The 27,486-nt window shown below is 35.3% G+C and overlaps 1 long non-coding RNA gene across 1 annotated transcript in view; it reads right to left on the bottom strand.

The window, feature by feature from the left end:
- Positions 1-791: 791 nt before the first annotated feature.
- LOC132433838 (uncharacterized) overlaps positions 792-27,486 on the bottom strand; it is a 67,798-nt gene continuing 41,103 nt past the window's right edge. The window contains exons 2-3 of the long non-coding RNA XR_009521217.1: positions 2,276-2,393; positions 792-936 (exon numbers count right to left, since the gene is read on the bottom strand). This is a non-coding gene — a long non-coding RNA (uncharacterized lncRNA). The remainder of the gene's footprint in view (positions 937-2,275; positions 2,394-27,486) is intronic.

The raw sequence follows: 27,486 nt of genomic DNA, 5'->3' as shown, positions 1-27,486 counted from the left end.
CTTAGAGATAACAAGCCTCTAGTTCCCATCATTTAGAATGTACTGAATTTATTGCTTTATTTTACTAACTGACTTCTTTATATTTATGGGTATGGACATGAACAGGTTTATAATAAGTTTAAATCGAGCTCTTTAAAATCTGTACCCTATTTAAATATCTGCAGTATCATGGTATTTAAATGACTTTGATTGTATAAATACAATCAAAGTATTTTACTGTATAAATACCAAAAATAAAAATGGATTATAGCTACCCTTGGATATTTGAAGAACTGCCAGAAATTAAAGGAAGCCAGCTTTCTCTGTACTGTTTTGAGACTAGAGACTTTTGGTCTTTTGTTTGTTTGTTATAGATTAAGTTGAGAACATAATGAAACCTATGGACCCTCTTCCCAGAAAAGTGTTCTTATGCACATCTAAAAATTATTTTTATATACAATTTCAAGTGTTCACAGAGTCCCCTGAAGTACATGTTTTTAATGGATAGATTAGAATTAGTGGGTGAAACTAAAAGAGAAGCCGAATTCATTTCTTTGTTAGTTTCTAACAAAGTCGAAATTTTCCAACAATGTGCATTGCTTCATTAAGTACTCAGTGAGCATGACTAAGTATATTTTGGAAGCAGATTGAGTGAAATGGTATAGAAGGAATTCCAACCTCCAAATTGAAGTTTGGCAAGATGACCTCAGAGAGCAGTTTAATTCTAGTATTTTATTATGGGATTTAAATAAGGATAGTGTATTTAATCCAATAGATAGGCTTTAAGAACATGACAGGCCTTAACATATGTCTTCCTGAACTGCTCTCTGTCACTCTCTATTTTCTCATCACCAGGGCAGTACAAGTGTTTGGTGTTCTCTCTCTTGGTCCTTCTTAGGACTTCCGTTTCAAAATGGTGGCCTGACCCCAGGCATATATCTCTTTTCATCCCTGCATCTTAAATTGATAGTATAGAAAATAAAGAGGTATAAATTTTACAACAATGAAGAAAATGATGAAGATGCTATTAACTGACAAATAACTCATGCATTTTAGAAGAAGACAAAAGGAAAAAGGATGAGAAGTGGCAGAACACTATAGACTAGGATGAGTGGGAAGAACTCCTCAGGCAACAAGGTCAAGAAGAGATTTAACCTGCTCCAGGAGACACTTGAGTGACTTTGACTCAGGGACCCTGAGGTTAGCAGAGAGCAGAAGTCTCCCACCACCACAGGCAGTACCCCTGCTACCAGGCCTCTTAGCAATGGACGAAAGCAAAGGGTTATTCTCTCTAAAAGAAAAAGTGGCATCATTTATCTCTGGATCATCAGCACAGCCCTCTGAATGAAAAACTATAGAGTAAAGCTCTCGGTATTCAGAGGTTTTCTCATTTAATGGTTATTCCTATCCACTCCTGTAATTTGAAGTCTGCTGAACTTTACACACACACACACACACACACACACACACACACACACACAGCTTCCTATTTTTTCCTTGTTAAATATGAGCATAAAACCAGTCTTCAACACAGACTGGAGGATATCTGCATCATGATAGAGGAAAACCAATAGAAACATATAATTTGTATATCATGATGAAGAGAATTTGTTGAAAAGCAAATTGCTTTTCAGAGAGACTAAATAAGATATAGTATCCTTAAAACATTATAAGAATGGTATGCTATGAGAAAAATCCATGCACAAGAAATAGCTTCTAGAAATTAAAAAAAAGTTGGAAGATTAATTAATTGAAAGATGAAAGAATATTTTTAAAAATCTAGAATGTATAGAAAGATAGAACATATGAGACAAGAGATAAAATGCAAAAGGTCTTAGTTAGAATATATAACATCTGACTAAAATACGATCTCCCAAAAGAATGAAAAGGTAAAAATTTTGAAGTGCAAGATAAGTTTAACAATTATTTTTAAATTAAAAACCAATGTTCATAGCTAAAGTTCCCAGCGCTCAGGAATTATGCTAGACAATGAGAAGTACCTTAATAGGGTTTCTTACAAAGTACACAAATGCAGTCGCGATCAACTCTATCCTAGAGTTTTTAGAATAACAAATATGAAGAGTTCTAGGTCTAATATGGCTGAGAATTCAGTATTAGAGAAAGTAAAAGTGAGTAGAAGGAGGGAGCGGCACATGCAAGGTTCTGGTGTGGACAAATGAAAACCTCCTGTTGCCCTATGGGGATCATTAAAATATGTAATAAGCACCAGCTCATCAGAACATATACAGCAATCAACCAGGATAGATACCAGCTCTACACAACCTGTATGACTTACCTGGCTGAATGTCACTCCTGCTGGTACAGACAGCAAATGGCAAGTTCCTTGGCCTAATTATTTCCAATTTCAGGTGTCTGGTGTCCAAACCACACTTTTAAAAAGGAGCAAATATGATCTGGGAAAAATGAAAAGAATGAACACTAGATTTAAAAAAAAAACAAAACAACAGATGAGGTAGCTTTGCTTTTTAAGGCATATGGTCTTATAAAGTGAGAAGACAAAATTTTTTTTTTTCCTAAAGAAAGAACATAAATACCTACATGGTAATCTCTTTCACTGGGCTAGAAATAGCCACCCTTTCTCCTCCAGAATCTATCCTTTATCTATTTATGTGTATGTGTATACGTATATACAAAGCTTTTATATATGTACATATATAGGCATCTATTCTATATATAGGTGTGTGTATATATACACCTGTAAGTCCTCAATTTTATATTTTACTTATTTTTTAAAATTTTATTTATTTTTCGGTTGTGTTGGGTCTTAGTTTCTGTGCACGGGCTTTCTCTGGTTCCTGGGAGCGGCAGCGGGGCTCTTCTTCATTGCGGTGTGCGGGCTTCTCATTGCAGTGGCTTCTCTTGTTGCAGAGCACGGGCTCTAGGCATGCGGGCTTCAGTAGTTGCATCACGTGGGCTCAGTAGTTGTGGCACACGGGCTTAGTTGCTCCGCGGCATGTGGGATCTTCCCGGACAAGGGCTCGAACCCGCGTCCCCTGCATTAGCAGGTGGTTTCTTAACCACTGCGCCACTAGGGAAGTCCAGTCCTCAATTTTAAGCTCAAGAAAAGGCTTTGTATGTTTTTACTCCTGGACAAATAAATTATTGACTTTATTTTAAGGCAATGATGCCTGATTTACCTTTCAGTGGAGGTTTTGATGATAGGGACTCAGGGTTTCTTGGACACCAGAGGGAGCAAGAGAAGAGGTAAGGCTTAGAAGAGGTGTTGGAAAAAGCGATTTATTAAAGGTCCACCATGGTTCATGTACTATACTCTACCCTGGAGATTCAGAGATGAATTACTGAGCTGATAAACAAGAGCCATGAGAGTGGTAAATTTAGGGTAATAGAACAAATGGAAAAAATTAATCTATTCTTAGAAACAAGACTCAGCCCTGCCAGCATCTTCAAATCTGATTACTGTAGGCTAAAAGAGCAAGAATCTTATTTATTTCATGTTCACCTGAGAGCTGGAAAAAATAGGTTATGCTCAATTGACTTTGAATTAATTAAATGATAAATTATGAAGTTTATGTTTCAACTAAGTTTAAAGGGTAGTAAATTTACAATAGGCAACTTGGCTTTCATATTTTAAGTCACAAATGTTTTTTTCTTCAAAAATGAGTGTTTTTTAAAAATTAAAAATCTCTGCTGCTTGCCTCTGCTTCAGTTGGTAGAATCTCAGTCATAGTGAATACAATTCATTCCACTTCAGGAAATTTCATTTTCAAAAAATGACCTATTAGAAGTTTCTGGTTAAATAAGTGATAAATTGAGTTATGTATCAAAAGTAACCATAAATTTCACATTCCTTATAAAACACATTCATTTAATTTAACTTAATGATCCTATTGATTTATCCATAAAGGAAATTTGAGGCACAGTCAGGGTGAGTTCTTACATTTTAAATTATAGTTATTATTAAATCAGGCTTTTGGTTGAATTTTGTGAAAATACCAATTATTTGCGAAGAAATGACTGATCCTTCAGGTAGTGTTCCCCAATGTCCTCATTACTATCTTCTGCACAAACCACTAGAGGGCAAGACAGTCTAACATATTAGAGCAGATCTAATTTCATCCAACAGAGGGCAGTCATACATACACCAGGCAAAGAAATCAGTATATTACATTATGTTTCAGCTATTACAATCTGCCATTACCTTTTGGGATTATAAGAGGGAGGAGAAGAGAGAAAGAAAGGAAGAAGGAAAGAACACAACCCTCTCAATAAACAATTCATTGGCCGACTTCTCTGAAATTGTTAAGCATATGAGTTTAATAAACAATTTGCTTTTTTCTGGATTTAAATAGTTTAAATTTGAAGTGGAAAAAAAAACACCAGTTAGAAGATAAATCTTAACAAGTGAAATGAGAAAACACGTGAAAGCTGTTTCCAATCAAAGGGACCAAGTGTTAGCAGCTTTATTTTTATGTACAAACACAATGTCTAGTTACCTTCAAAGGCTAAGGAGTGAATTAGCAGCATAAATAATTTTTCATTAAACAAAAACTAGATAAAAACTATAAGTGAAGTGAGAGACAGGATTAGCCATTTCTCACAGAACATCTTGAAGAAGCCTGGGTTAATGGGAAAAGTCAAGAATCAGGAAGCCTGGGTTTTATCCCTGACTCCTATCCATTGGCTGTATGACAACTGGTAGGTTGGCCAATCCACATAGACTTCAGTTGCCTCATATGCAAAATTATGGAAGTTGTAACATAAATGACTTCCAAACCTGGATGGTCATCAGAAACCTTGCTTTGCTAGTCTCTAGACCTACTAAATTAGAACTGAATCTCCAGAAATGAAGCCAAACAACATACACATATATATATATGTACACCATAAATACAAATATATATATACACACACACACATATATGTGTGTGTGTGTATGTGCAATTCTAGGTAATTCTGATGATCTGTCATTATTGTAAACATTGGGCTAAATGAAGGCTAAGTTTCCTTTTTCACTTTAAAATTCATGACTTTATGCTTATTTGTACATCACTAAGTTGGTATTTTAAGATATAAGATATTTTTCTGGCCCAACACCAAAAAAAAATAAGCTCCATCACATTAAAAAATTTGAACTCAGAAGAAATCAATTTGGAAACCGTTTCCAAGAGTCCCACTGATACCTTGGTATTTTTTCACTTTTCCTCAGAACTTTCACTTTTTAACTGAATATTTGTCATTAGTACTTTTGATATTATGTGGCTGCACTTGATTATGTGCATAATGATGTTAATTTATTGTTGGTGGTGTCGACTTAAAATAATGCACAACCTGAGAATTGTGAGTCAAGTTTTATTTGGGGCAGAATGAGGACTATAGCCTGGGAGACAGCATTTCAGATAGCTCTGAGAAACTGCTCCAAAGAGGTAGGGGGGATGGTCTGTATATATGTGATTTTGGTGAAGGGGGAGCACATACAATCAAGCACAAATTTTTTGCAGAAAGCACAAAAATTTCTGCAAAATTTTTTGCAGAAGGTTTCCTCTAGTCATGAGGACCAGTCGTCCCCGTGAAGGATTTTAGTGCTTTTCTAGATATGAGGGAAGAATTGGGCTCATAAAATCGGCTTCTGAAAATAAAACTATCTAACTATCTGAAGACCTGTTCTGCCAGTTTTCTCAGAGCACAGAGTGCCTCATTTCTGCTCTCCACTCTGAACTCCTTTCAGGGGGTGTTGAAAATCAGCGGCTGCAGCAGCTCATGATGTAATCCTTGTAGAGGCAGATGGCAAGTGCCGACGGCAGGTGCCAATTTGTAGACAGTGGTGGTGCTGTTATATCTTGAATCTGTAATGGCTAATTGCCACCGGAATGATCTTAGTGTATATGTTCTGACTCTGGGGAATGTGGAGGAATTATGAATTATGATGTCATCATCTTATGAATTACGATATCATCAGCACAACTGAAATTCTACTTTAGGATAAGGCAAGAGAAACCAGGCTGAACCCAATAGCAATATCTGAAGAAAGAGAAATGGATTCTAGAAGTGATTAGTCAATTACTTTCTGTGTAAAGCTTATCTTTCACAATCTCATTCTAAGTAGGAGGATTCACAACAAGTTTAACTTTACTTGACATACACCAAGAAAATCCTTTTAAGTCACCTAACTACCTAATTAAGTCTAGTGACAGAAGATGGAAAATGGCTTCACTTTCGGCAAATATATTATTTTTCTGGTACACGACTTGATTACAAACACGTCAATCTTTGGGTTACGTTAGTGCTCTGGGGAGCAGTAGAGATTCTTATGGGATTTTAACAAAGCAATTGATATTGGAGATGAGATGCCTCACTACATGTGAGTGACTAATAACCTTGGAATTAGAGGTGATAACAAAGGACAATCAAAGGCAATGATAGTCTCTGCTAATCTCCTGCTTCGCTCACTGCATTATTCTTTGATCAGATTCAACATAATTTTCCCTCAAGAAGCTATGAGAATGTATTATTTTAGTAATTTCATGTGACATAGCACTTCCTGTTTCTATGGAAGAACACAAGAAGAGTAATTCAGAAATCAGATGCTACATAAATAGTTTCCCTTGCTTATCACATTTATCTAATATTCAGTCTCTATCCCTTCCCCTTCGCCCCTTCACAGCCTCTCTCTCTCTCCCTCCCTCCCTCCCTCTGATAGTGTTAAAAAAATACTCTTCTTTTAATTTTGGGCTAGCACTTAAAATACATATTTCTATATCAAGATAACGCTTTAAAAATGATTCTCATATAATGGCAGTAAAAATAATTCTGCAATTCCAAAAGAGCTAAGCTGAAACCAATAGTAATTCAATTAATTCAGTTATTCTCATGTTTTATTTTACTTTAGCCATTTTAAAATAAAAACAACTTCTAAGCAGTCCTTTTGCCATCTGTTTAGGTTCATTTTAAATATATACACATTTTTGTTTTGGGGGGGAGCAAGCTACAATATTTTATTCCATGCACTTTTCTGAAAGCATTCTCTAAGTCAACCAGTCCTACAAAGTAAAGTACTCAACCAGTTCAGAAGATGAGCAAAAAAACCCCTGAATTAATAGTAGTCCCACGTAACATTCAGTTTACGCCATATTCTGCAGCAGCTGGAAATACAATTAAATTTTTTAGAATTAATTTTATAATCAGAGATTAAGAATGTGGACATTTTACCACTACCAGGTAAACTTGTGAGGCAGGTTCATTGTATGCTAACTTGATTCCCCTGAATTATCTACTTAGTAAACTAGTCACTATTAATTTGACCATTAGGGAAATCAAACCTGCAGAAAAGAACTTCAATATTCAGAAGATTATGTCTGAACAAAATACTGCATATCATAACTGCTCAAATTATTTTCTACACAATATAGACCCTCAATATAAGGCATCTGATTAAATCAAGCACCATCCCGAGCCAATGATGGTATTCTTTCTTCTTAGATTTAAGTTTTTTCTTTGTTCCTGTGTGATGGAATATTTCACATACCCTTAGGCTGCCGCACCCATCTGTCACAGGTGTATGGAGCTGTTGATGTTTCCCTTGCTCTTTAACTTCTACTTAACCAATGAACTATAATTGCTATGAAATCTGGCTTTCCAACTGGGACAAATGGTGCCTCTTTCGTTTTTCAGTTAGAGTTAGATCCCTAATCTTCATCACATGGATAAAGAGTAATAACTGGTTCAAAATCTCCATGGCACATCTGGATTCCCCACCCTGCTACCATCTTCTCTAATTGCCCGTGAATATTTTATGTAAGTATGATGCTAAGGAAAGGAAACTAATCAAATATTAAAATTTTAGACTATATATATTCTAAAAATAATCTTAAAACAGATAGTTTGAAAGTCCATTCTAAGTGTCACAGTGGGCGTTTTGTTTTTTGGTTCCATGTAGCGAATAAGAACCAGAGCATTTGCTGCACTAAACGGCTGACTTCTTCACAGAAAGTCTTCTCATCACTAATTTTTAGGATTGTGTGATATACCACACCAAACATATACCACCTATACCACACCAAACACATATACCACACCGAACTGAGTCATCAATCAAAAAACTGGCATGCTTATTCTCAGGCTCCTGGAATTTACATTCTCTCTTACTTTTCTTCTCTCTCCCACCTTTTCTCCTCTTTTTCCTAAATGCTCTTGAGAGAAAATCCCAGAAGCCCTTCTAGGATAGAGAAATACAAACAAATTTGAATCTGTTGGATAGATTCGCCTGTTTCCTAGCCAAATAGAGGAGGTGAACCAAAGAAATGGGAACAAAGCATTACTATGTTTTGGGGAAAGCACTTCTTTGACAGTGTGGACAGGAAGGATGTAAGGGCATCTAACACACTTGTATACACTTGCTTTTAAGGCGTAAAGCCATCATTAATATACAAATTGTCATGCGTAAATACGAAACTGTTACATCATCCTATGTTTTTTAGAAGAACAGATGTAAAGTGGTAAATTGGGAAAAAGCAGAGTGTAGGTGTCCCAATACCCTATCTTTTCTACTTTCTCTTCAGGTTTATACAGTAAAATAATCTTATATTTTTAAAAGTCTGGAAAGGATCTCCAGATAGTTTGAATCATCTATTTCATTAATTCTTGAACTACCATAGGGTGGACTAAACTTGTGACTTATCAGGTATCAGAACATAGTGGTGAGCTCTGGAACCAGACTGCCAAGACTAAACCCAAGCTCTTCTATATACTAACTATGCAACTTTGAGCAAGTTACTTCATTACTCTGAGATTCAGTTTGCTTATCTGTAAAATGGAAACAAAGTAGCTGCGTCATAAGATTTTTGTGAACTAAATCACTCAAGTGCCAATGCCATGCCTTGTATAATTCTTTTATGTTCCTCTAATATTTGCAATCAAAAGCAAAAGCAAATTCCTTAGCATCTGGGTCAACTAAAATCAAATTGGTTAATCAGGCGTGAGCTGAATTTAAGTCATGAAGTATTATGTCTATGAAGCCAAAATACCATCAAATAGAGGCAGTATGTTGGTGAAAAAAGCAGAATTGGTGCCACGGGAGTATTTTTAGCTCCAGTTTCTCCAATTACCAGTTAAGTGACCTTGAGTAAGTCACTTAATCTCTGAAGTTCAACTTTCTGATAAGTAAAAAGGAATAACACACACACTGTGGCATTTGTTACGGGAATTAAAAGACATCATTGATGTAAAATTAAAACTATTAATGTTAAATTGAGTAAGGAAAATTTCCTTCACTTTATAAGACAATAAGAAACAGGAACAAATAAATAAAAAACATCACATGTTCCACTCGAACCGCTTCCTCTGTGGAGCCTTTCCTGCTTCCCGTTTTCTCTCCCCCAGAGCAATGTTGTTTACTCTTGCCTCTTTGTTACCTTTAGGCATACCTCCCTCATCTGTCTCATTAATAACTGTTTATGGGTCTATAGCCTATAGAAATGAAACATGTATTATTTGTTTCCGTATCCCCAGCACCTACCACAGAGACAAACACAGTGAGTGGTGCTCAGCAAATGAGTTTTTAATAACTGATTGAACGCATAAATGAAAGTATTCTCCTGATGTTAAAGATAGGATACAGCTGCATATCATTTCTTAGAATGGATGGCCAAGAAAAAAAATCCACTCTTTACCTAACAGTATTGTCTTCTGCATATATAACTGCAGTTGCATAAATCTTGGTATTGTCATCATTAGAAATGCCATGCTAACATTCCAGAGTGAAGCAGACATCTCTTTTGTTGGATGGATGAAGACTCCAGCCTGCTGGTGGGGCTGAAGCTGCACAGCCATCTGGGAAGAACACTTGGAATTCTGCAGCAGGGCCAGAAAAGGGTCATTAGCTTCATGAATGTGGCTCTCATACAACTGTGTTGGAACAAAGCTGGCTATGAATCAAACCCTGTGCTTGTCTGACTGTCCTCCTGGAAGAGTGTATGTGTTACATCGGCTACAGGGGACAGGCAAGGGTTTTAAGAGACAAGCAGAAGAGAAGATAGAATGTCATTTAAAACACATTTCCAGACTCCTTCTCAAGTGAAAACCCAGTAACTTTGAGTGGATCCATGCCAACAATGTTTCAGCATTTCTATACATGATCAGACCACTCTCATCTCATCTTGGCTCCAGTCACATGTGAACATGGAAACCTGTACTGTCTAGGATACTGTAAGCAGAGAACCAGCCCTTAACACTCAAGCAGAACAGATTTGGTTGGAGAGTCCTGGTTAACTCATAAACAATTTATAAACTCAAGCACTTAGCAAGTCTTGATTAAAGGTTTAAATCCTTAGAGCTCTTTCCCAATAAAATATAGGGTTTCATCGTTTTCAGTAACCAGGCTTTGGAAATCTTGGGAAAAAATCCTACTTCACAGCTAGGAAAAATTTTAATATTTAATCAGCTAACCTAAAAAATGTTTATGAGGAAAAACCTAAATACTGATATGCGTATGAAATGCTTTATATAAATCTCTTCAAAATATTATCCCTCTAAACTGAGACAGGTCATTTGTAGTGATAGTGGCTAGAAAATTCAAACCAATTTTGAAAAAAGAAAAACTAAGAATTTAATCTAGTCAGATAGAACGTCAGAAAATGAGTTGTGATTTTTCTTTAATACATAGTTAATTATGGCTCTCCAAATTTGACAAAACTGTATCAGTGTAAGCGATCAATTCTTCTTTAAGATCGCTTTTATTACCCAAGAAGGCTTAGTGGTCTAACCCATCCCTTCCCTTCCAATTTAATGTAACAAATGAAATTCCATTGTATGGACTGTCAGAGTCACAGAGTGATGGTTAAATCAAAGACCTATTAAACATTCTGCAAAAAATCTGCAAATTGGGCAAAAATAAATATGCCAATGTACTCAACTGGAAGATTTTCTCAACTCAAGGATTCTCAAGATCAAGGACTGGGTCTTAATCATTTTTTAATTCCCAATATTGGAGAGACCTCTACACTTGGTAAAAATCTCAAAAGATTTTGGTCAAGAGCCTGAAGAAACTGATTAAAAACGTCATTAAAATAATTTTCTCAGCTCAATATATGCTTATAAAGGCAGAATTAATACTGGAAGATTGTTAAGTACATTACTCTGTTCTTTAAATTTTTACTTTTAAATACCCCACCCCAAGATTGAAATGCACCTTCACAGAAAGCCTATTTTAAGTGAGCACAAAAGAGATTAAAGGGTAGAAAGAATGAGCAAAAGCTACTTGGGGTAACAGGTGTATAGATGAAGTGAAAGTAGACATGGAGAGGGAGAAAGTTCCAAGCACTCCAAGTGAGGAAAACAACAAGTAGCAGAATGTAGTTTAATCACAAAATCAACCTTATTCATTTATAAAGAATTTCCTAAGGGATTTTTAAAAATAACAATCAATGAAAAGATCTTTAAAGAAGAAAAAAGAAGTGAATCACTTTAATTCAATCCAGTAAAAACTTTTCTGTATTTTCTGGGTAATAGATCCCCTTTTCAGGCCCTCCAAGGCCAAGTCTCTGCAGTCAGCATAAAATGAAGTTGAGCAATTATTTGTTGAATTTTAATTTAAACAGCTGTAGATCAAAATAATTTAGGTCATTTATGATCAAGGATTCATGTCAGTGTGATAGCCTCCAGTATTTGAGTTAATGATCCCCTCCCTCAGTGTGGTAGTGAAAAGAACATTTGATAAGAGGTTAGAAGAACTGGATGCTTTTTTTCAAATGCACCATTGAACTAGCAACTGTTAATCTCTCCGGGACATAGTGTTATCATCTGATCACAGTAGATAATATTTGCACAATTAAGTTATTTGATGAGCAATGAAACACTATATATAAATAACTTTGCAAATATAAAGTGTTTTGTAAATGTAATGAATTCATTGCAAAAATTCCCCCCTTGTCATGCCATCACACTTTGTATAGGTTGCATGAACTTTTCTTTAGTAAGACATTATAAGAAATATGGCTGAAAAGCAAAGTACTTTGATAAAAATATAAAAGCAAATGTATTGGAGAGAAAAAACATGCTCCGATGTACATTATGCATTAATATAAAACAAAGCACCTTTTGGAAAACTCATTTCCTCAACAGTATTCACATTCTCTTTAGGTGTCTGATACATGTATGATTTAACAATTCATGATAATAATGCATAATTTTTCATTGATCCATAATAAGTGACCTTATATTTTCAATGGAACAAAATTAAGTTTGTTTCCATTTTACTGATGCTAAAATCTTATAAAACCAACCTTTCAGCTCAGTATACTTAAATAAAAGCAGCTCTTTCCAAAGTTAAAAATGTCAATCCACCAGAGGGCAGACAGCAGAAGCAAGAAGAACTACAATCCTGCAGCCATATTCACAGAAAGATAGACAAGATGCAAAGGCAGAGGACTATGTACCAGATGAAGAAACAAGATAAAACCCCAGAAAAACAACTAAATGAAGAGGAGATAGGCAACCTTCCAGAAAAAGAATTCAGAATACTGATAGTGAAGATGATCCAGGACCTCAGAAAAAGAATGGAGGCAAAGATTGAGAAGATGCAAGAAATGTTTAACAAAGACCTAGAAGAATTAAAGAACAGAAATGAACAATACAATAACTGAAATGAAAAATACACTAGAAGGAATCAATAGCAGAATAACTGAGGCAGAAGAACAGATAAGTGACCTGGAAGACAGAATGGTGGAAATCACTGCCACGGAACAGAATAAAGAAAAAAGAATGAAAAGAAATGAAGAAAGCCTAAGAGGTCTCTGGGACAACATAAAACGCACCAACATTTGCATTATGGGGGTCCCAGAAGGAGAAGAGAGAGAGAAAGCACCCAAGAAAATATTTGAAGAGATTATAGTTGAAAACTTGCCTAACATGGGAAGGGAAATAGCCACCCAAGTCCAGGAGTCACAGAGAGTCCCAGGAAAGATAAACCCAAGGAGAAACATGCTGAAACACATAGTTATCAAATTGATAAAAATTAAAGACAAAGAAAAATTATTGAAAGCAATGAGGGAAAAATGACAAATAACATACAAGGGAACTCCCATAAGGTTAACAGCTGATTTCTCAGCAGAAACTCTACAAGCCAGAGGGAGTGGCACAATATATTTAAAGTCTTGAAAGGGAAGAACCTACAACCAAGATTACTCTACCTGGCAAGGATCTTATTCAGATTTGATGGAGAAACCAAAAGCTTATAGACAAGAAAAAACTAAGAGAATTCAGCACCACCAAACCAGCTCTACAACAAATGCTAAAGCAACTTTTCTAAGTGAGAAACACAAGAGAAGAAATGGACCTACAAAAACAAACCCAAAACGATTAAGAAAATTGTAATAGGAACATACATATCGATAATTACCTTAAATGTGAATGGATTAAATGCTCCAGCCAAAAGACATAGGCTCGCTGAATGGACACAAAAACAAGACCCATATATATGCTGTCTACAAGAGACCCACTTCAGACCTAGGGACACATACAGACTGAAAGTGAGAGGATGGAAAAAGATATTCCATGCAAATGGAAATCAAAAGAAAGCTGGAGTAGCAATACTCATATCAGGTAAAATAGACTTTAAAATAAAGAATGTTATAAGAGACAAGGAAGGACACTACATAATGATCAGGGGATCAATCCAAGAAGAAGATATAATAATTATAGATATATATGCACCCAACATAGGAGCACCTCAATACATAAGGCAAATGCTAATAGCTATAAAAGGGGAAATCGACAGTAACCCAATAATAGTGGGGGATTTTAAGACCTCAGTTACACCAAAAGACAGATCATCGAGACGGAAAATTTATTAGGAAACACAAGCTTTAAATGACATAACAGACCCGATAGATTTAATTGATATTTATAGGACATTCCATCTGAATACAGCAGATTACATTTTCTTCTCAAGTGAACACGGAACATTCTCCAGTATAGATCACACTTAGCTCACAAATCAAGCCTTGGTAAATTAAAGAAAATTGAAATCATATCAAGCATCTTTTCACTTATAGGGAAAAAACCGTAAAAAACACGAACACATGGAGGCTAAACAATACTTTATTAAATAACCAAGAGATGACTGAAGAAATCAAAGAAGAAATTAAAAAATGCCTGGAGACAAATGACAATGAAAACATGATGATCCAAAACCTATGGGATGCAACAAAAGCAGTAGTAAGAGGGAAGTTTATAGCAATACAATGCTACCTCAAGAAACAAGAAAAATCTCAAATAAACAATGTAACCTTAAACTAAAGGAACTAGGGAAAGAACAACAAACAAAATCCAAAGTTAGTAGATGGAAAGAAATCATAAAGATCAGGGCAGAAATAAATGAAATAGAAATAAAGAAAACAATGGCAAAGATCAATAAAACTAAAATCTGCTAATTGATAAACCTTTAGCCAGACTCCTCAAGAAAAAGAGGGAGAGGACTCAAATCAATAAAATTAGAAATGAAAAAGGAGAAGTTACAATGGACACCACAGAAATACAAAGCATCATAGGAGACTACTACAAGCAACTCTATGTCAATCAAATGGACAACCTGGAAGAAATGGACAAATTCTTAGAAAGGTATAACCTTCCAAGACTGAACCAGGAAGAAATAGAAAATATGAACAGACCAATCACAAGTAACGAAATGGAAACTGTGATTAAAAATCTTCCCACAAACAAAAGTCCAGGACCAGATGACTTCACAGGTGAATTCTATCAAACATTTAGAGAAGAGCTAACACTCATCCTTCTCAAACTCTTCCAAACAATTGCAGAGGAAGGAATATTCCCAAACTCATTCTATGAGGCCACCATCACCCTGATACCAAAAAGAGACAAAGATACTACAAAAAAAGAAAATTACAGACCAATATCGCTGATGAATATAGATGCAAAATTCCTCAACAAAATACTAGCAAACAGAATCCAACAACACATGAAAAGAATCATACACCACGATCAAGTGGGATTTATCCCAGGGATGCAAGGATTCTTCAAAATATGCAAATCAATCAATGTGATACACCATATTAACAAACTGAAGGAGAAAAACCATATGATCATCTCAATAAATGCAGAAAAAGCTTTTGACAAATTCAACACCAAATTATGATAAAAACTCTCCAGAAAGTGGGCATAGAGGGAACCTATCTCAACATAATAAAGGCCATATATGACAAACCCACAGCAAACATCATTCTCAATGGTGAAGAACTGAAAGCATTTCCACTAAGATCAGGAACAAGACAAGGATGTCCACACTCACCACTCTTATTCAACATAGTTTTGGAAGTCCTAGCTCCAGCAATCAGAGATGAAAAAGAAATAAAAGGAATCCAAATCAGAAGAGAAGTAAAACTGTCACTGTTTGCAGATGACATGATACTACCCATAGAGAATCCTAAAGATGCCACCAGAAAACTACTAGAGCTAATCAATGAATTTGGTAAAGTTGCAGGATACAAAGTTAATGCACAGAAATCTCTTGCATTCCTATACACTAACAGCAAAAATCAGAAAGAGAAATTAAGGAAACAATCCCACTCACCATTGCAACAAAAAGAATAAAATACCTAGGAATAAACCTACCTAAGTAGGTAAAAGACCTGTACTCAGAAAACTATAAGACACTGATGAAAGAAATCAAAGATAAGACAAACAGATGGAGAGATATACAATGTACTTGGCTTGGAAGAATCAATATTGTGAAACTGACTCTACTACCCAAAGCAATCTACAGATTCAGTGCAATCCCTATCAAATTACCAATGGCATTTTTTATAGAATTAGAACAAAAAGTCTTAAAATTTGTATGGAAACACAAAAGACCCCAAATAGCCAAAGCAATCTAGAGGGAAAAAAATGGAGGTGGAGGAATAACACTCCCTGACTTCAGACTATACTATAAAGATACAGTAATCAAGACAATATGGTACTGGCACAAAAACAGAAATATAGATCAATGGAACAGGATAGAAAGCCCAGAGACAAACCCACACACCTATGGTCAACTAATCTATGACAAAGGAGGCAAGGATATACAATGGAGAAAAGACAGTCTCTTCAATGAGTGGTGCTGGGAAAACTGGACAGCTACATGTAAAAGAATGAAATTAGAACACTCTCTAACACCATACACAAAAATAAACTCAAAATGGATTAAAGACCTAAATGTAAGGTCAGATCCTATAAAACTCTTAGAGGAAACATAGGAAAAACACTCTTTGACACAAATCACAGCAAGATCTTTTTTGACCCATCTCCTATAGTAATGGAAATAAAAACAAAAATAAACAAATGGGACCTAATGAAACTTCAAAGCTTTTGCACAGCAGAGCAAACTATAAACAAGATGAAAAGACAACCCTCAGAATGGGAGAAATATTTGCAAATGAACTAACAGACAAAGAATTAATCTCCAAAATACATAAACAGCACATGCAGCTCAATATTTAAAAAAAACAAACAACCCAACCAAAAATTGGGCAGAAGACCTAAATGGACATTTCTCCAAAGCAGACATACAGATGGCCAAGAGGCACATGAAAATCTGCGCAACATCACTAATTACTAGAGAAATGCAAATCAAAATTACAATGAGGTATCACCTCACACTGGTTAGAATGGACATCATCAGAAAATCTACAAACAACAAATGCTGGAGAGGGTGTGGAGAAAAGGGCACCCTCTTGCACTGTTGGTGGGAATGTAAACTGGTACAGCCACTATGGAGAAAAGTATGCAGGTTCCTTACAATACTAAAAATAGAACTACCATATGACCCAGCAATCCCACTAATGGGCATATACCCAGGGAAAACCATGATTCAAAAAGATACATGCACCCCAATGTTCACTGCAGTTCTATTTACAATAGCCAGGTCTTGGAAGCAACCTAAATGCCCATCAACAGACGAATGGATAAAGAAAATGTGGTACATATATGCAATGGAATATTACTCAGCCATAGAAAGGAACGAAATTGGGTCATTTGTAGAGACATGGATGGACCTAGAGACTGTCACACAGAGTGAAGTAAGTCAGAAAAAGAAAAACAAATATCGTATATTAATGCATATATGTGGAATCTAGAAAAATGGTACAGATGAACCAGTTTGCAAGGCAGAAATAGAGACACAGATGTAGAGAACAACATATCAACACCAAGGGGGGAAACCCGGGTGGGGGGCAGGTAGTGGGTGGTGGGATGAATTGGGAGATTGTGATTGACATATATACACTAATATGTATAAAACAGATAACTAGTAAGAACCTGCTGTATAAAAATAAATAAAATAAATTTCATATAAAAAAAGTTGAAAATGTCATTAGGCATTCTGTGTGCAATGAGTACTTAGAAATACATAATGCTCACTTTTGTTATCAATGGGGATAATGATAGTTTTCACTCTAAGCCATGCGAATATTGGCAGTAATATCAAGTCCTGTTTAGAAACCTGGTTTCATCTGAAACCTAACCTAAATACAACTGGAGTGGGTGAATCCACATGAACCAAAACTCCAAACCCTGTGAACTTTCCCCCCAAATTTACATTACTTTGAAACCTCCCCACATGCGTGTGACTTAAACAACAAAACCATAATCAGAGATGCCAAGAAACTGAAACAGAATATTTTCCTAGTTCCTTTAGTGAGAGGCAGCTATTTTATTGTTATCCTTATTGCTGCTGCTGCTTTTTGTGTTTGCTTTTAGTCAGGGATCTATTTAAATTTTCTTTAGATTTAACCACTAAACATAGTAACAAAATGGGAATACATGAAAAATAAACCTGACATTGTCCACAGGCAGTAAAAATTTCTTTTTATAACTGAGGTGTAGGAATATTTTTGGACAATAAAAATCATTTCATAATGAAGATGAAAAATTATTTAAGATTAAATATTTATGATTATGATGAAAAAGTATTTTCTACTTGGCTTTTTAAATGATAGAAGTCTTTTGTTTTTTCTCCTCCTATATTGGAATAGCCAAATAAAAAAAATATGACTTCTGTGGATGCATTAATAAGGCCTATCTTCAGAGCTGGGCTTGGCTTCAAAAATACATTCTAATATTAAAGATTGACAATTTCTTACTAGAAATTCAATATAGACCCCTTGTTTATAACAAAAACTCATACACATATATTAAAAATATACATATTATTCTATCTTAACCTGGGATTACAGAATTCTACTTTAAGAAAAAAGAAAAGAAAAAGGTAATCCTTTGGATAGAGTGGGAATTTCTCTTTTACTGTGATATTGGAGAAAGATGGAGAGATCCTGTAGATTAGCAACTTAATTTTACTCATGAGGAATTTTTCTAGCTGTTAGCCCTGGGAACCCATGTATGCTGGATCATAAGTTTAGTGCTCTTTAGATTCTATTATGGTTGCTCTTGAGTGCACAGAAACTTAAATTGAATATAAAGAAAAACTGTCCAAAAAACGTCTCAGGTGTACTTAGGAAAAGCATTTAAAAATAATTTTTAATAGTTTTACAAGAAAAGAAAATTTATATTTATACCACCCTTAAAAAAGACACAAAACTATTAAATATTTAATTCTTTCTGCTCTCTGAATGGAAAATGTATATTCTGGTATCTATGAGTATCCCTGGCATACTCATACTCATTTTTATACCTCTTTATATTGTAAAATAATTTGGTTAAAAACGAGTCTTTCTTGTTTTCAATAGTTTCTGCAATAGTAGTTCTGAGTCCCAGAAATAAAACATTATCAGAAAGGTTTAGGAATGTGGACCTGTAATTCTAAGTAACACCTAGAATCATGGACCAATAACAACTAGGACGGTGGCAACTAGAGACCAAGAACAGTGGAGACTAGAGGTCAAAGTGTAGGAGCAAGGAAAGGAAGGACTAAAAAGGCAAGAGATCCCACAGACCTGCCAAAAAGAGGGGAAGATGGCTTATGACCCCCATCTCTCAACTTCCTCTTCCTTCTTTTTCCAAATCACAGCAGCATACACATTCAAAGAGGCAAAAATCTAAGAGTATTCATAGCATCCTCTTCGTGGTAGCCTATCAAATAGAGAACCATACTAAATTCAAATCATTTCCTATTGTTTGGCATTTACGTTTTACACAAGTCTCTGAGTATTTCTATAGGATAATTAATTGAGGTAAGCTAGCTGGTTAACAGATATAAAAATTTTAAGAATGTTAAGTCAAATCACTTGTCAGGAAGATTGCACTAATAGTTCTACTAGTAGTACATAAGCAACACCTTGCTTTGAACTCTTGCTGGCACTGACTGTCAAAATGAAAACACAGGGGCTTCCCTGGTGGCGCAGTGGTTGCGAGTCCGCCTGCCGATGCAGGAGACACGGGTTCGTGCCCCAGTCCGGGAAGATTCCACATGGCGCGGAGCGGCTGGGCCCGTGAGGCATGGCCGCTGAGCCTGCGCATCCGGAGCCTGTGCTCCGCGACGGGAGAGGCCACAACAGTGAGAGGCCCGCGTACAGCAAAAAAAAAAAAAAAAAAAAGAAAACACATGCATATTTTCTAATTTAAGGAACAAAACTTTCATTTTCTCTGACTATAAAAAATTGATACATGCATCTATTAACAAAAATTAAACAATCAAAATATTAAAAAGAGAATCAAAAGCCCCCAAACCTCTCAACCCAGAGATACTTATGATTAACATTTTGGAGAATCTCCTTCAAAACTTTATCTGTCTATCTATCTATGCCAATATACATACTCCAAAATTCTTTAACGCAGTTTTATGATAAAAATTTCCACTCTACAATAAATCATGTACATCTTTTCATACCTATATATATATATATATATATATATATATATACAGTGTAGTTTAATGAGTAAAATAATCTGATTTTTTGTATTCCCACACTTTATTAACAGGTTATCTATTAAGGAAAATCTAAGGTTATTTCCAATCTTTCTCTATTATAAACAATGCTGTGACAAATATCTTTGTGCTTATAGTTTTACATACCTTTTACATACTTGTGTAATGATCCCTTTAAGAAAATATATTTTAGAGGGCTCCCTGGGGTCTAATGGCATTCTATTCTCCAAACCACCATGAACGTGTGCTTCCTTTAGACCATCCGATTTGCAAAAATGGCTGATGAGATTGGGGGTAATATGAACAAATTTAATTTTTTTTTAATATTGGATGTCAAATGTGTCAGCATTTAGAAAATCTGCATATATCCACATAACAATACTTTCTGAATGACTAATGCACGATGTTATATAATCAGACATGGATAAATGATCCATTTAAAGTGCAAGATAGGACAATGAATTTAAAAGGAACTGTTTGAAAAGTTCATTAGTATGGTATCAGATACCACATTGCAACTAACCTTTAAGAAACTATCACTTGTCAACTGTTGGTGTAATATCAAAGAACATCACAATTATATGAAAGGGTTCTTAGAAGTCTCCTCCTTTTCCTAACTACATACCTGTGTGGGACTATTTTTTTAATATATATATATTTCAACCAAAACCACACTGCATACAATTGAAAGCAGAAGCAGACATGAGAATACAGCTGTCTTCTATCAAGCCAGACATTAAAGACACTTGCAAAAATTGTAAAACAACATTGCTCTTCCCCTAAATATTGTATTTTGGAAAATATAATTATTTGTCATAAAAATAAGCCAGTTCTATGGTAACAGGTGATGGATTCGTTATTATTTAAAATAAATTAAGAAATGTGTATTTTAATTTCTTAGCTTTAATTTACAATACAGTAAATATCAATAGATAAAATCCATGTAAACAAAAATTTTGTGGTCAGTGTTTTTTTTTAATTTATTTATTTTATTTATTTTTGTCTGTGTTGGGTTTTCGTTGCTGCGCACGGGCTTTCTCTAGTTGTGGCGAGCAGGGGCTACTCTTCGCTGCAGTGTAAGGGATTCTTATTGCAGTGGCTTCTCGTTGCGGAGCACAGGCTCTAGGCATAAAGGCTTCAGTAGTTGTGGTGCTCGGACTCAGTAGTTGTGGCTTGTGGGCTCTAGAGAGCAGGCTCAGTAGTTGTGGCGCATGGGCTTAGTTGCTTTGCGGCATGCGGAATCTCCCCGGACCAGGGCTTGAACCCGTGTTCCCTGCATTGGCAGGCGGATTCTTAACCACTGCGCCACCAGGGAAGTCCCTGGAGGTCAATTTTTAAGAATATAATGGGATTCTGAGACCATGATGTTTTCAAACACCTGACCTAATCAATACAAAGTTACTCAGGTGCACATCTCCTAAGAAGTGAATAATCACTAAAGAATCTTATAGGCAACACTTGGCTTTCCATCTGAGGGATGTCCAGTAATCTCCTTCTTCCATTTCCAAATCTTGGACAATTTTTCCTGACACTATTTACTATATAAAAGATCACATTTTATTATTTAAATTCAGTACTTAAAATGTGAAGATTTAAAATGTGTGGAAGAGCTCAGCCCTTAAAAAAAAAGGATCTTGCTTGCTTTAGACTATAAATTTATTTTATAGGACTACATAGGCAAGACGAGGATCCTGATATAAATTTTTTACACAATAAACTATAGAACCACAGAGGAACAGCAAGCTTTTGGTTTTTTTCCCCTGAAGTCCCAAGTACAAAAAGCAGTAGGTTATCAATTATGAGGTTTTTAGAGCAGGACATGAAGAAGAATTGCAAGGAGGGCCAGTGAAGGCACAAAACGTATCCATGATAGACTTTTAGAAGCAAATAATCAGGAAAGACCAAAAAAAAAAAAAACAAAAAAACAATTCCCCATCCCCCCTGACAAATGTAGGACATCTGGTCACTTTAATGAAGCATATGGATACTAAACATTAGCTGAGTGTTCCTTCTGTTCTTCTTACAGAAACTCTAGAACTCAAGAGACTACAATTTCTTATTTTAAAACAAATATTTGAAAAAGGAATCTATTTGGACTATAAATTCTGTGGTACACTGAAGGTACAAATCTGACTTTAGGGCGAAACTACCATATTTACATGCCTAGAGTTTATATGTCATGACAGGCCTGTAGTCCAAGTAATTAGGGTATGAATCCACATAGGCATAAATATGAGGGCATCTGAAAACGAAGGGGACTAATGCATATTCTTTCAGGATAACTAGTCAGTCCATGGAGTAAATAATGAGATAAAGAATGCAACAGAGTGAGTTAAGGAGCCAGGCATTTAAATCTTAAAATTAAATCTGAAGTTGAACAATCAGTCTTTGATAGACTTTATAGTCAAATGAAGGCTGCATATAGTTAAAGGGAAAAAAATTACTTACTTGACACATAGTTTGGGGGAAACTTCAGGAGTTATTGAATAATTAAGGTGTTCCCCCCTTCCTATGAGCAACAAACCACTTGAAAAGTCACATCTGGAAAATCAATAGAGACCCCTGGGGATGTTTAGGATTGCTTCAGTTCCTCCACTGGTGAGCCAAAAAGTGCCTCAGGGGAAGTAGTTCAAGACATAGAAAAATAACTAAAAATGTCATTTTATTCAAGAAAGCCATCTCTGTCTTGTCTCCTTTACTAAATGTCTCTTCCTTCAGAGCAATCTCCTCCATTTGTGTTTTACACATACCTTGAATTATAAATAGTGGCCTCATTCTACATTGCCTCGGCTGAGGTGGTGGGCAGCTATCACAGATGAATAAAGCTCTGTCTAAAGAGAACCAAAACAAAGGCCAAGTGCAGGTTTGCCAGAGGGATGAAAATAATTTCAATTCAGTGGGTGTTTTCTCAGGTGCTAAAAGTTAAATGGAAAGTTCTCATTTCTCTCTCTCTTCTCTCTCCTTCTCCCTTCTTCTCTCTCTCTTTCTTCTAGTCTAGGCAGAATGAGAAAGCAGATGAGAAAGAGCCTATTTTCCCAGGGCGGGTTCTGTCTTGCCGCCTCTAACACCACCAGCACAAAGAGAGAATTATTGTAAACCAAGGAGTCTGCAGTCCTTGTCTGACTTGTGTGAGCTGTTTTAAAATGTGAGAGTAGGGAGAAAAATCCCATTCCTACCAAGCAGTTCAGTCTTAGAATGATCCTGAGGGACACACATATGCACACCATATACACGCACACTTTGGGGGGGACAACATTTTAATCTAGTCAGTTTAAGTGCTAAGTTAGGAAGTTTATCCTTACAAGTGAAAATTACAGTTCCAGAGAAAAACATTCTTTTTTTACACGTATGCTGCATACACTTTGGTATTTTTGGCACAGCCTCCAATGGACAGACGTTCCTTTAATCATTGACAACTGTTCTATGAGTGATATCAATTCTTCTATCTTTCTCTCCTCAAACTCCTTCCTATCTTCCACTGTCTCTTAAGAAACGATTTAAATTGTCTAATAACAAGTTGATCTTTAAAACATGGCAATGGCAGGACTTTCTCCTAAAATAATTGGAAATACCATTTTAGTTTACCTTAAAATATAATTGCTTACAATAAAAATTTAAAGTGTACTGCTATTTCTGTGCCTGTTCTTTCCTTTTAAACTTTCTTAATTTTACTAAATCTAAGAAAATCCAAAGGTTATATCTGTAATATCAAATTAGGCCAAACTAAGCCAGCTACCCTCTGCACCTACCCATTTCCAGACTAAATACAAGACATCTAAACTAACTGATGTCATTTTTTAAAATGTAATAGAAAAACTACATATATATGTAAAAAAAAGAAAAGAAAAGAAAAGAATTTGATATAATGACACATGTTAAAAACAAGACAAAGACCCAAAATAGAGTTGCTTATGCTAAGCCCCACGTCACGAAATCGAGACTTAATTACAGCTTCAGCTCTCCCAGACATGGAATTCTTAAACCATTTAATCAAGAATCACCTGATGAGCCCTGGTTAGGTAATCTCCCTTACCATTCCCCAAAAGGACAGTAATCTTGCACCAACCAACCCATTTTTAAAATTTTTGCCTAGTTCAACTTCCTTGTTTCTGCTTATAAAATCTCCCTCAAGGAGCTCAAGGCAGAGTATTTATTAAAGGAGCTTGGATAAAAACAAGACACTAATAGTGTTGGAAGCCTCTTCTCCCCCTTTAAATGTCCCATGCCCCTAGATTATCCAATCTCATTATGTCCATAGCTAGGTTCCATGGTTAATAACCTGGGAAGTTGGGTTAGACTAGATTGACTATTTTCTCTTTGCTCAACACTGAATATGCATATTAATGTTGGTAGTGAATATATGGAGACTAACAGTAAGATAGTGAATAACACCAATTAAATTCTCTTTTAGATTCATTTTTATGTGCCACCATTCCACACTTTCAGCTTCTGGGCAGTAATACATTTGGTGAAAAACTTTTCATATGGATTAATATATTTGTCTTCAGAATAATGGAAATGGGGAACAACCTCCTTATGCTCCAGAAGTTCAAGGTAGGATCGGATATGGTCCAAGATTACCAATCACCAATACTGACTTTTCAGTCCCCAAGGAAAATTAAATTTTGCTGTGAGAAAAGACTAGCATGTGTGTTAACAGAGAATATAAACATATTCTCCGTTATAAATATAACGGAGAATATGTTATAAATTCTTTATGTTATAAATATGTTATAAAAATATAACATAAATATGTTATAAAAATATAACAGAATATGTTATAAATTATAAACATATAAATGTTTTATATGTTTTATATATAAAATATATTTTATAACATATAAACATAAATAACATATAAACATATAAATAACATATACATATAACACGTTATAAAATATGTAAATAACATATAATATATGCATATAACATATTTTATAACAAATAACATATAACATATAAATATGTTATATATAATATGTTATATGTTATGTATAAAATATATAAAACATATTTTATAACATATAAATATGTTATAAAAATATAAGAGAATATGTTATAAATTATAAACATATAAATATGTTATAAATATAACAGAGAATATAAACATATTAAAACAAAATGTTGTTGAAGTATATAATTGAAGAATGATAAAGTCCACATAATTAGAGTACAGTTTGATAAGCTTTGGCATATGAAATCATTCATGAAACTATTGCCATACCAATATTACAAATCTTTCCATCACCTTCAAATTTCCTCCTGCCCTTTGCAGCCCCTCCCTCCTGCCCTAACCTGCTACCCCTCACCAGGCATCTGCTAATTTACTTTCTATTACTGCAGCTTAATTTGCAATTTCTATAATTTTGTATAAATGCAATAATATCGCATACTCTGCTTTATTGCTTGCATCTTTCTCTCAGAATGATTTTTAGATTCATCTGTGTTACTAATGTATTAATAATTGAATAATGAATTAATAATTGAATTGAATTAATAATTGAAATGAATAATGTTTCATTGTATGGACACACTGCATTTTGTTTATTCATCACCAAGTGAGACATTTGAGTTGTTTTCAGTTTGTGGCTATTACAAATAAAGCTACCATGAACATTCACATTGCAAGTCTTCTTGTTCACATATGCTTCACTTTGTTTTGGCAAATGCCTAAGAGTGAAATGGCTGAGTCACATAGCAAATGGATGTTTAACATTATTTTTTAAAATGTCCGATTTTACCAAAGTGATTTACCATTTTGCATTTTCACCAGAAAGGTATATAAGCTGCAATTCCTCCAAAACACTTGGTATGGGCACCTATTTTTATAATTTTTAGCCAAACTAATTTAGCAGCAGCTAAAATCTCTCTTCAATATTTTCAGCCATGCAGCTATTGCTTTCCATGAGCTCCTCAGAGTCTGCACAGTGCCTTTGCAAGTGGTCAGAAGATTATATAAAGATTAGTGGGTGGGCTTCCCTGGTGGCTCAGTGGTTGAGAATCTGCCTGCCAATGCGGGGGACACGGGTTCGAGCCCTGGTCTGGGAAGATCCCACATGCCATGGAGCAACTAGGCCCGTGAGCCACAACTACTGAGCCTGCACGTCAGGAGCCTGTGCTCCGCAACAAGAGAGGCCGCGATAGTGAGAGGCCCACGCACCGCGATGAAGAGTGGCCCCCACTCACCGCAACTAGAGAAAGCCCTCGCACAGAAACGAAGACCCACACAGCCAAAAATAAATTAATAAATAAATTTTAAAAAATAAAAAAGATTAGGGGGTTCCCCACCTGTGTATTTATCCTTTTCAGATTTTCCTCCTCAATCCTCAGGCACTCTGGAAGCCTTAAACCCTCTCCTTTGATACCACAAGCTAATAAGACTGTGGTTTTCTGCTTGACTTCTACCCATCCCATATCATAGACTGACCCTTAAGCAAATCTGAACATGGCTCATTCATATTTCAAGGGTTGAATTCCCACCAGATTCTGCCTGCTTTTGGTTGCTCTCTAGCACCTTTTTATAAATAATCATAAAGAAAAATAATTTCATTTGACCATGATGCCCTCCTACCCCATTGGTTAGCATCTTTTTTTCTCTTCCAAGTTTGTTAAAATAAGTTTCAACCACAGTGGAATTTTCTTGCCATCCATTACCTTCTTCATCTACTATAGAATGGCTTAAATTTGTTTAAACTTTATTAAAAAATGCTCATATAAAAGTTACTAACAAGTAATTCCTCACCCGGCTGAAAGGCCTATTCCATCCAGGTTACATGTGACATTGTTGACCTTGCTTGTCTTTCATTACGTGGGTCAACTTCAGATTCCTAACCTCAGCCTTTACCTTTAAACTTTTTATTTTTTAGTATTAATAAAGCTAAAAGTTTGTGATGTTATTTTTTCCAAAGGATGGTTCTTTTAATGACTGTATAAGACTTAAAGTTTTGTATTCAGATATTAATACTTAAAACCATGTCAAGTAAGCCATAGGTATTAATCTGCATTTAAAAAGTAGAATTTTGGTAAAATTTTGATCAGTGCTGAAAAAATCAGTCAGAGGTTGTAAAGGAGTAAAGATAACATTTTCTGTGTATTTCTCTAAATTATAGCTCAACTACCCCCCAAAATATTTTTTTTCTGCTCAATTTTCTGATATTATTTAAAGAGATGCTATTAGAGGAAAAACAAGAAAAGTTCTAGCTAAGAGAATGTAACTGGGGAATTGCTCTACATCTGGCCTCATCTCTGGAAAAGTAATCCTTGTGCCAATTAGATCGTGGAATTTACGGTGTTTTTATAAGGCAAAGTGGTCAAGTTGGCTCAAATGAAAACTGTAGCCAAATTTATAGGAAAATGTGTCGCATAGGCTTTCCAAGTACATATCAGAAGACATAACATGAAGTCAAGTTACTGGTGAGCAAAATTTTTTTCAAGGAAACAGATGTTTCTCAGGAAATAGATGTGTTGCTTTTATGGGCAGTTGGTGAAGAACTAGTTCAAAAATCCATAATATGAACAATTGTCCAATGCTTCTCAACACATAGAAGAAGAAGCCTGGATGTGTCTCTATACCTTAGAGTGATCATACATTTTACTGCTTTATTTAGTCATCAATACACTAAAATTGATAAAGAATCATATCTCAGATATAATTT

This window comes from Delphinus delphis, chromosome 11 (genome assembly GCF_949987515.2).
Source record: "Delphinus delphis chromosome 11, mDelDel1.2, whole genome shotgun sequence".
Taxonomy (NCBI): Eukaryota; Metazoa; Chordata; class Mammalia; order Artiodactyla; family Delphinidae; genus Delphinus; species Delphinus delphis.
Note: the sequence above shows the minus strand (reverse complement) of the source record. Positions and strands in the feature narration are given on the sequence as shown.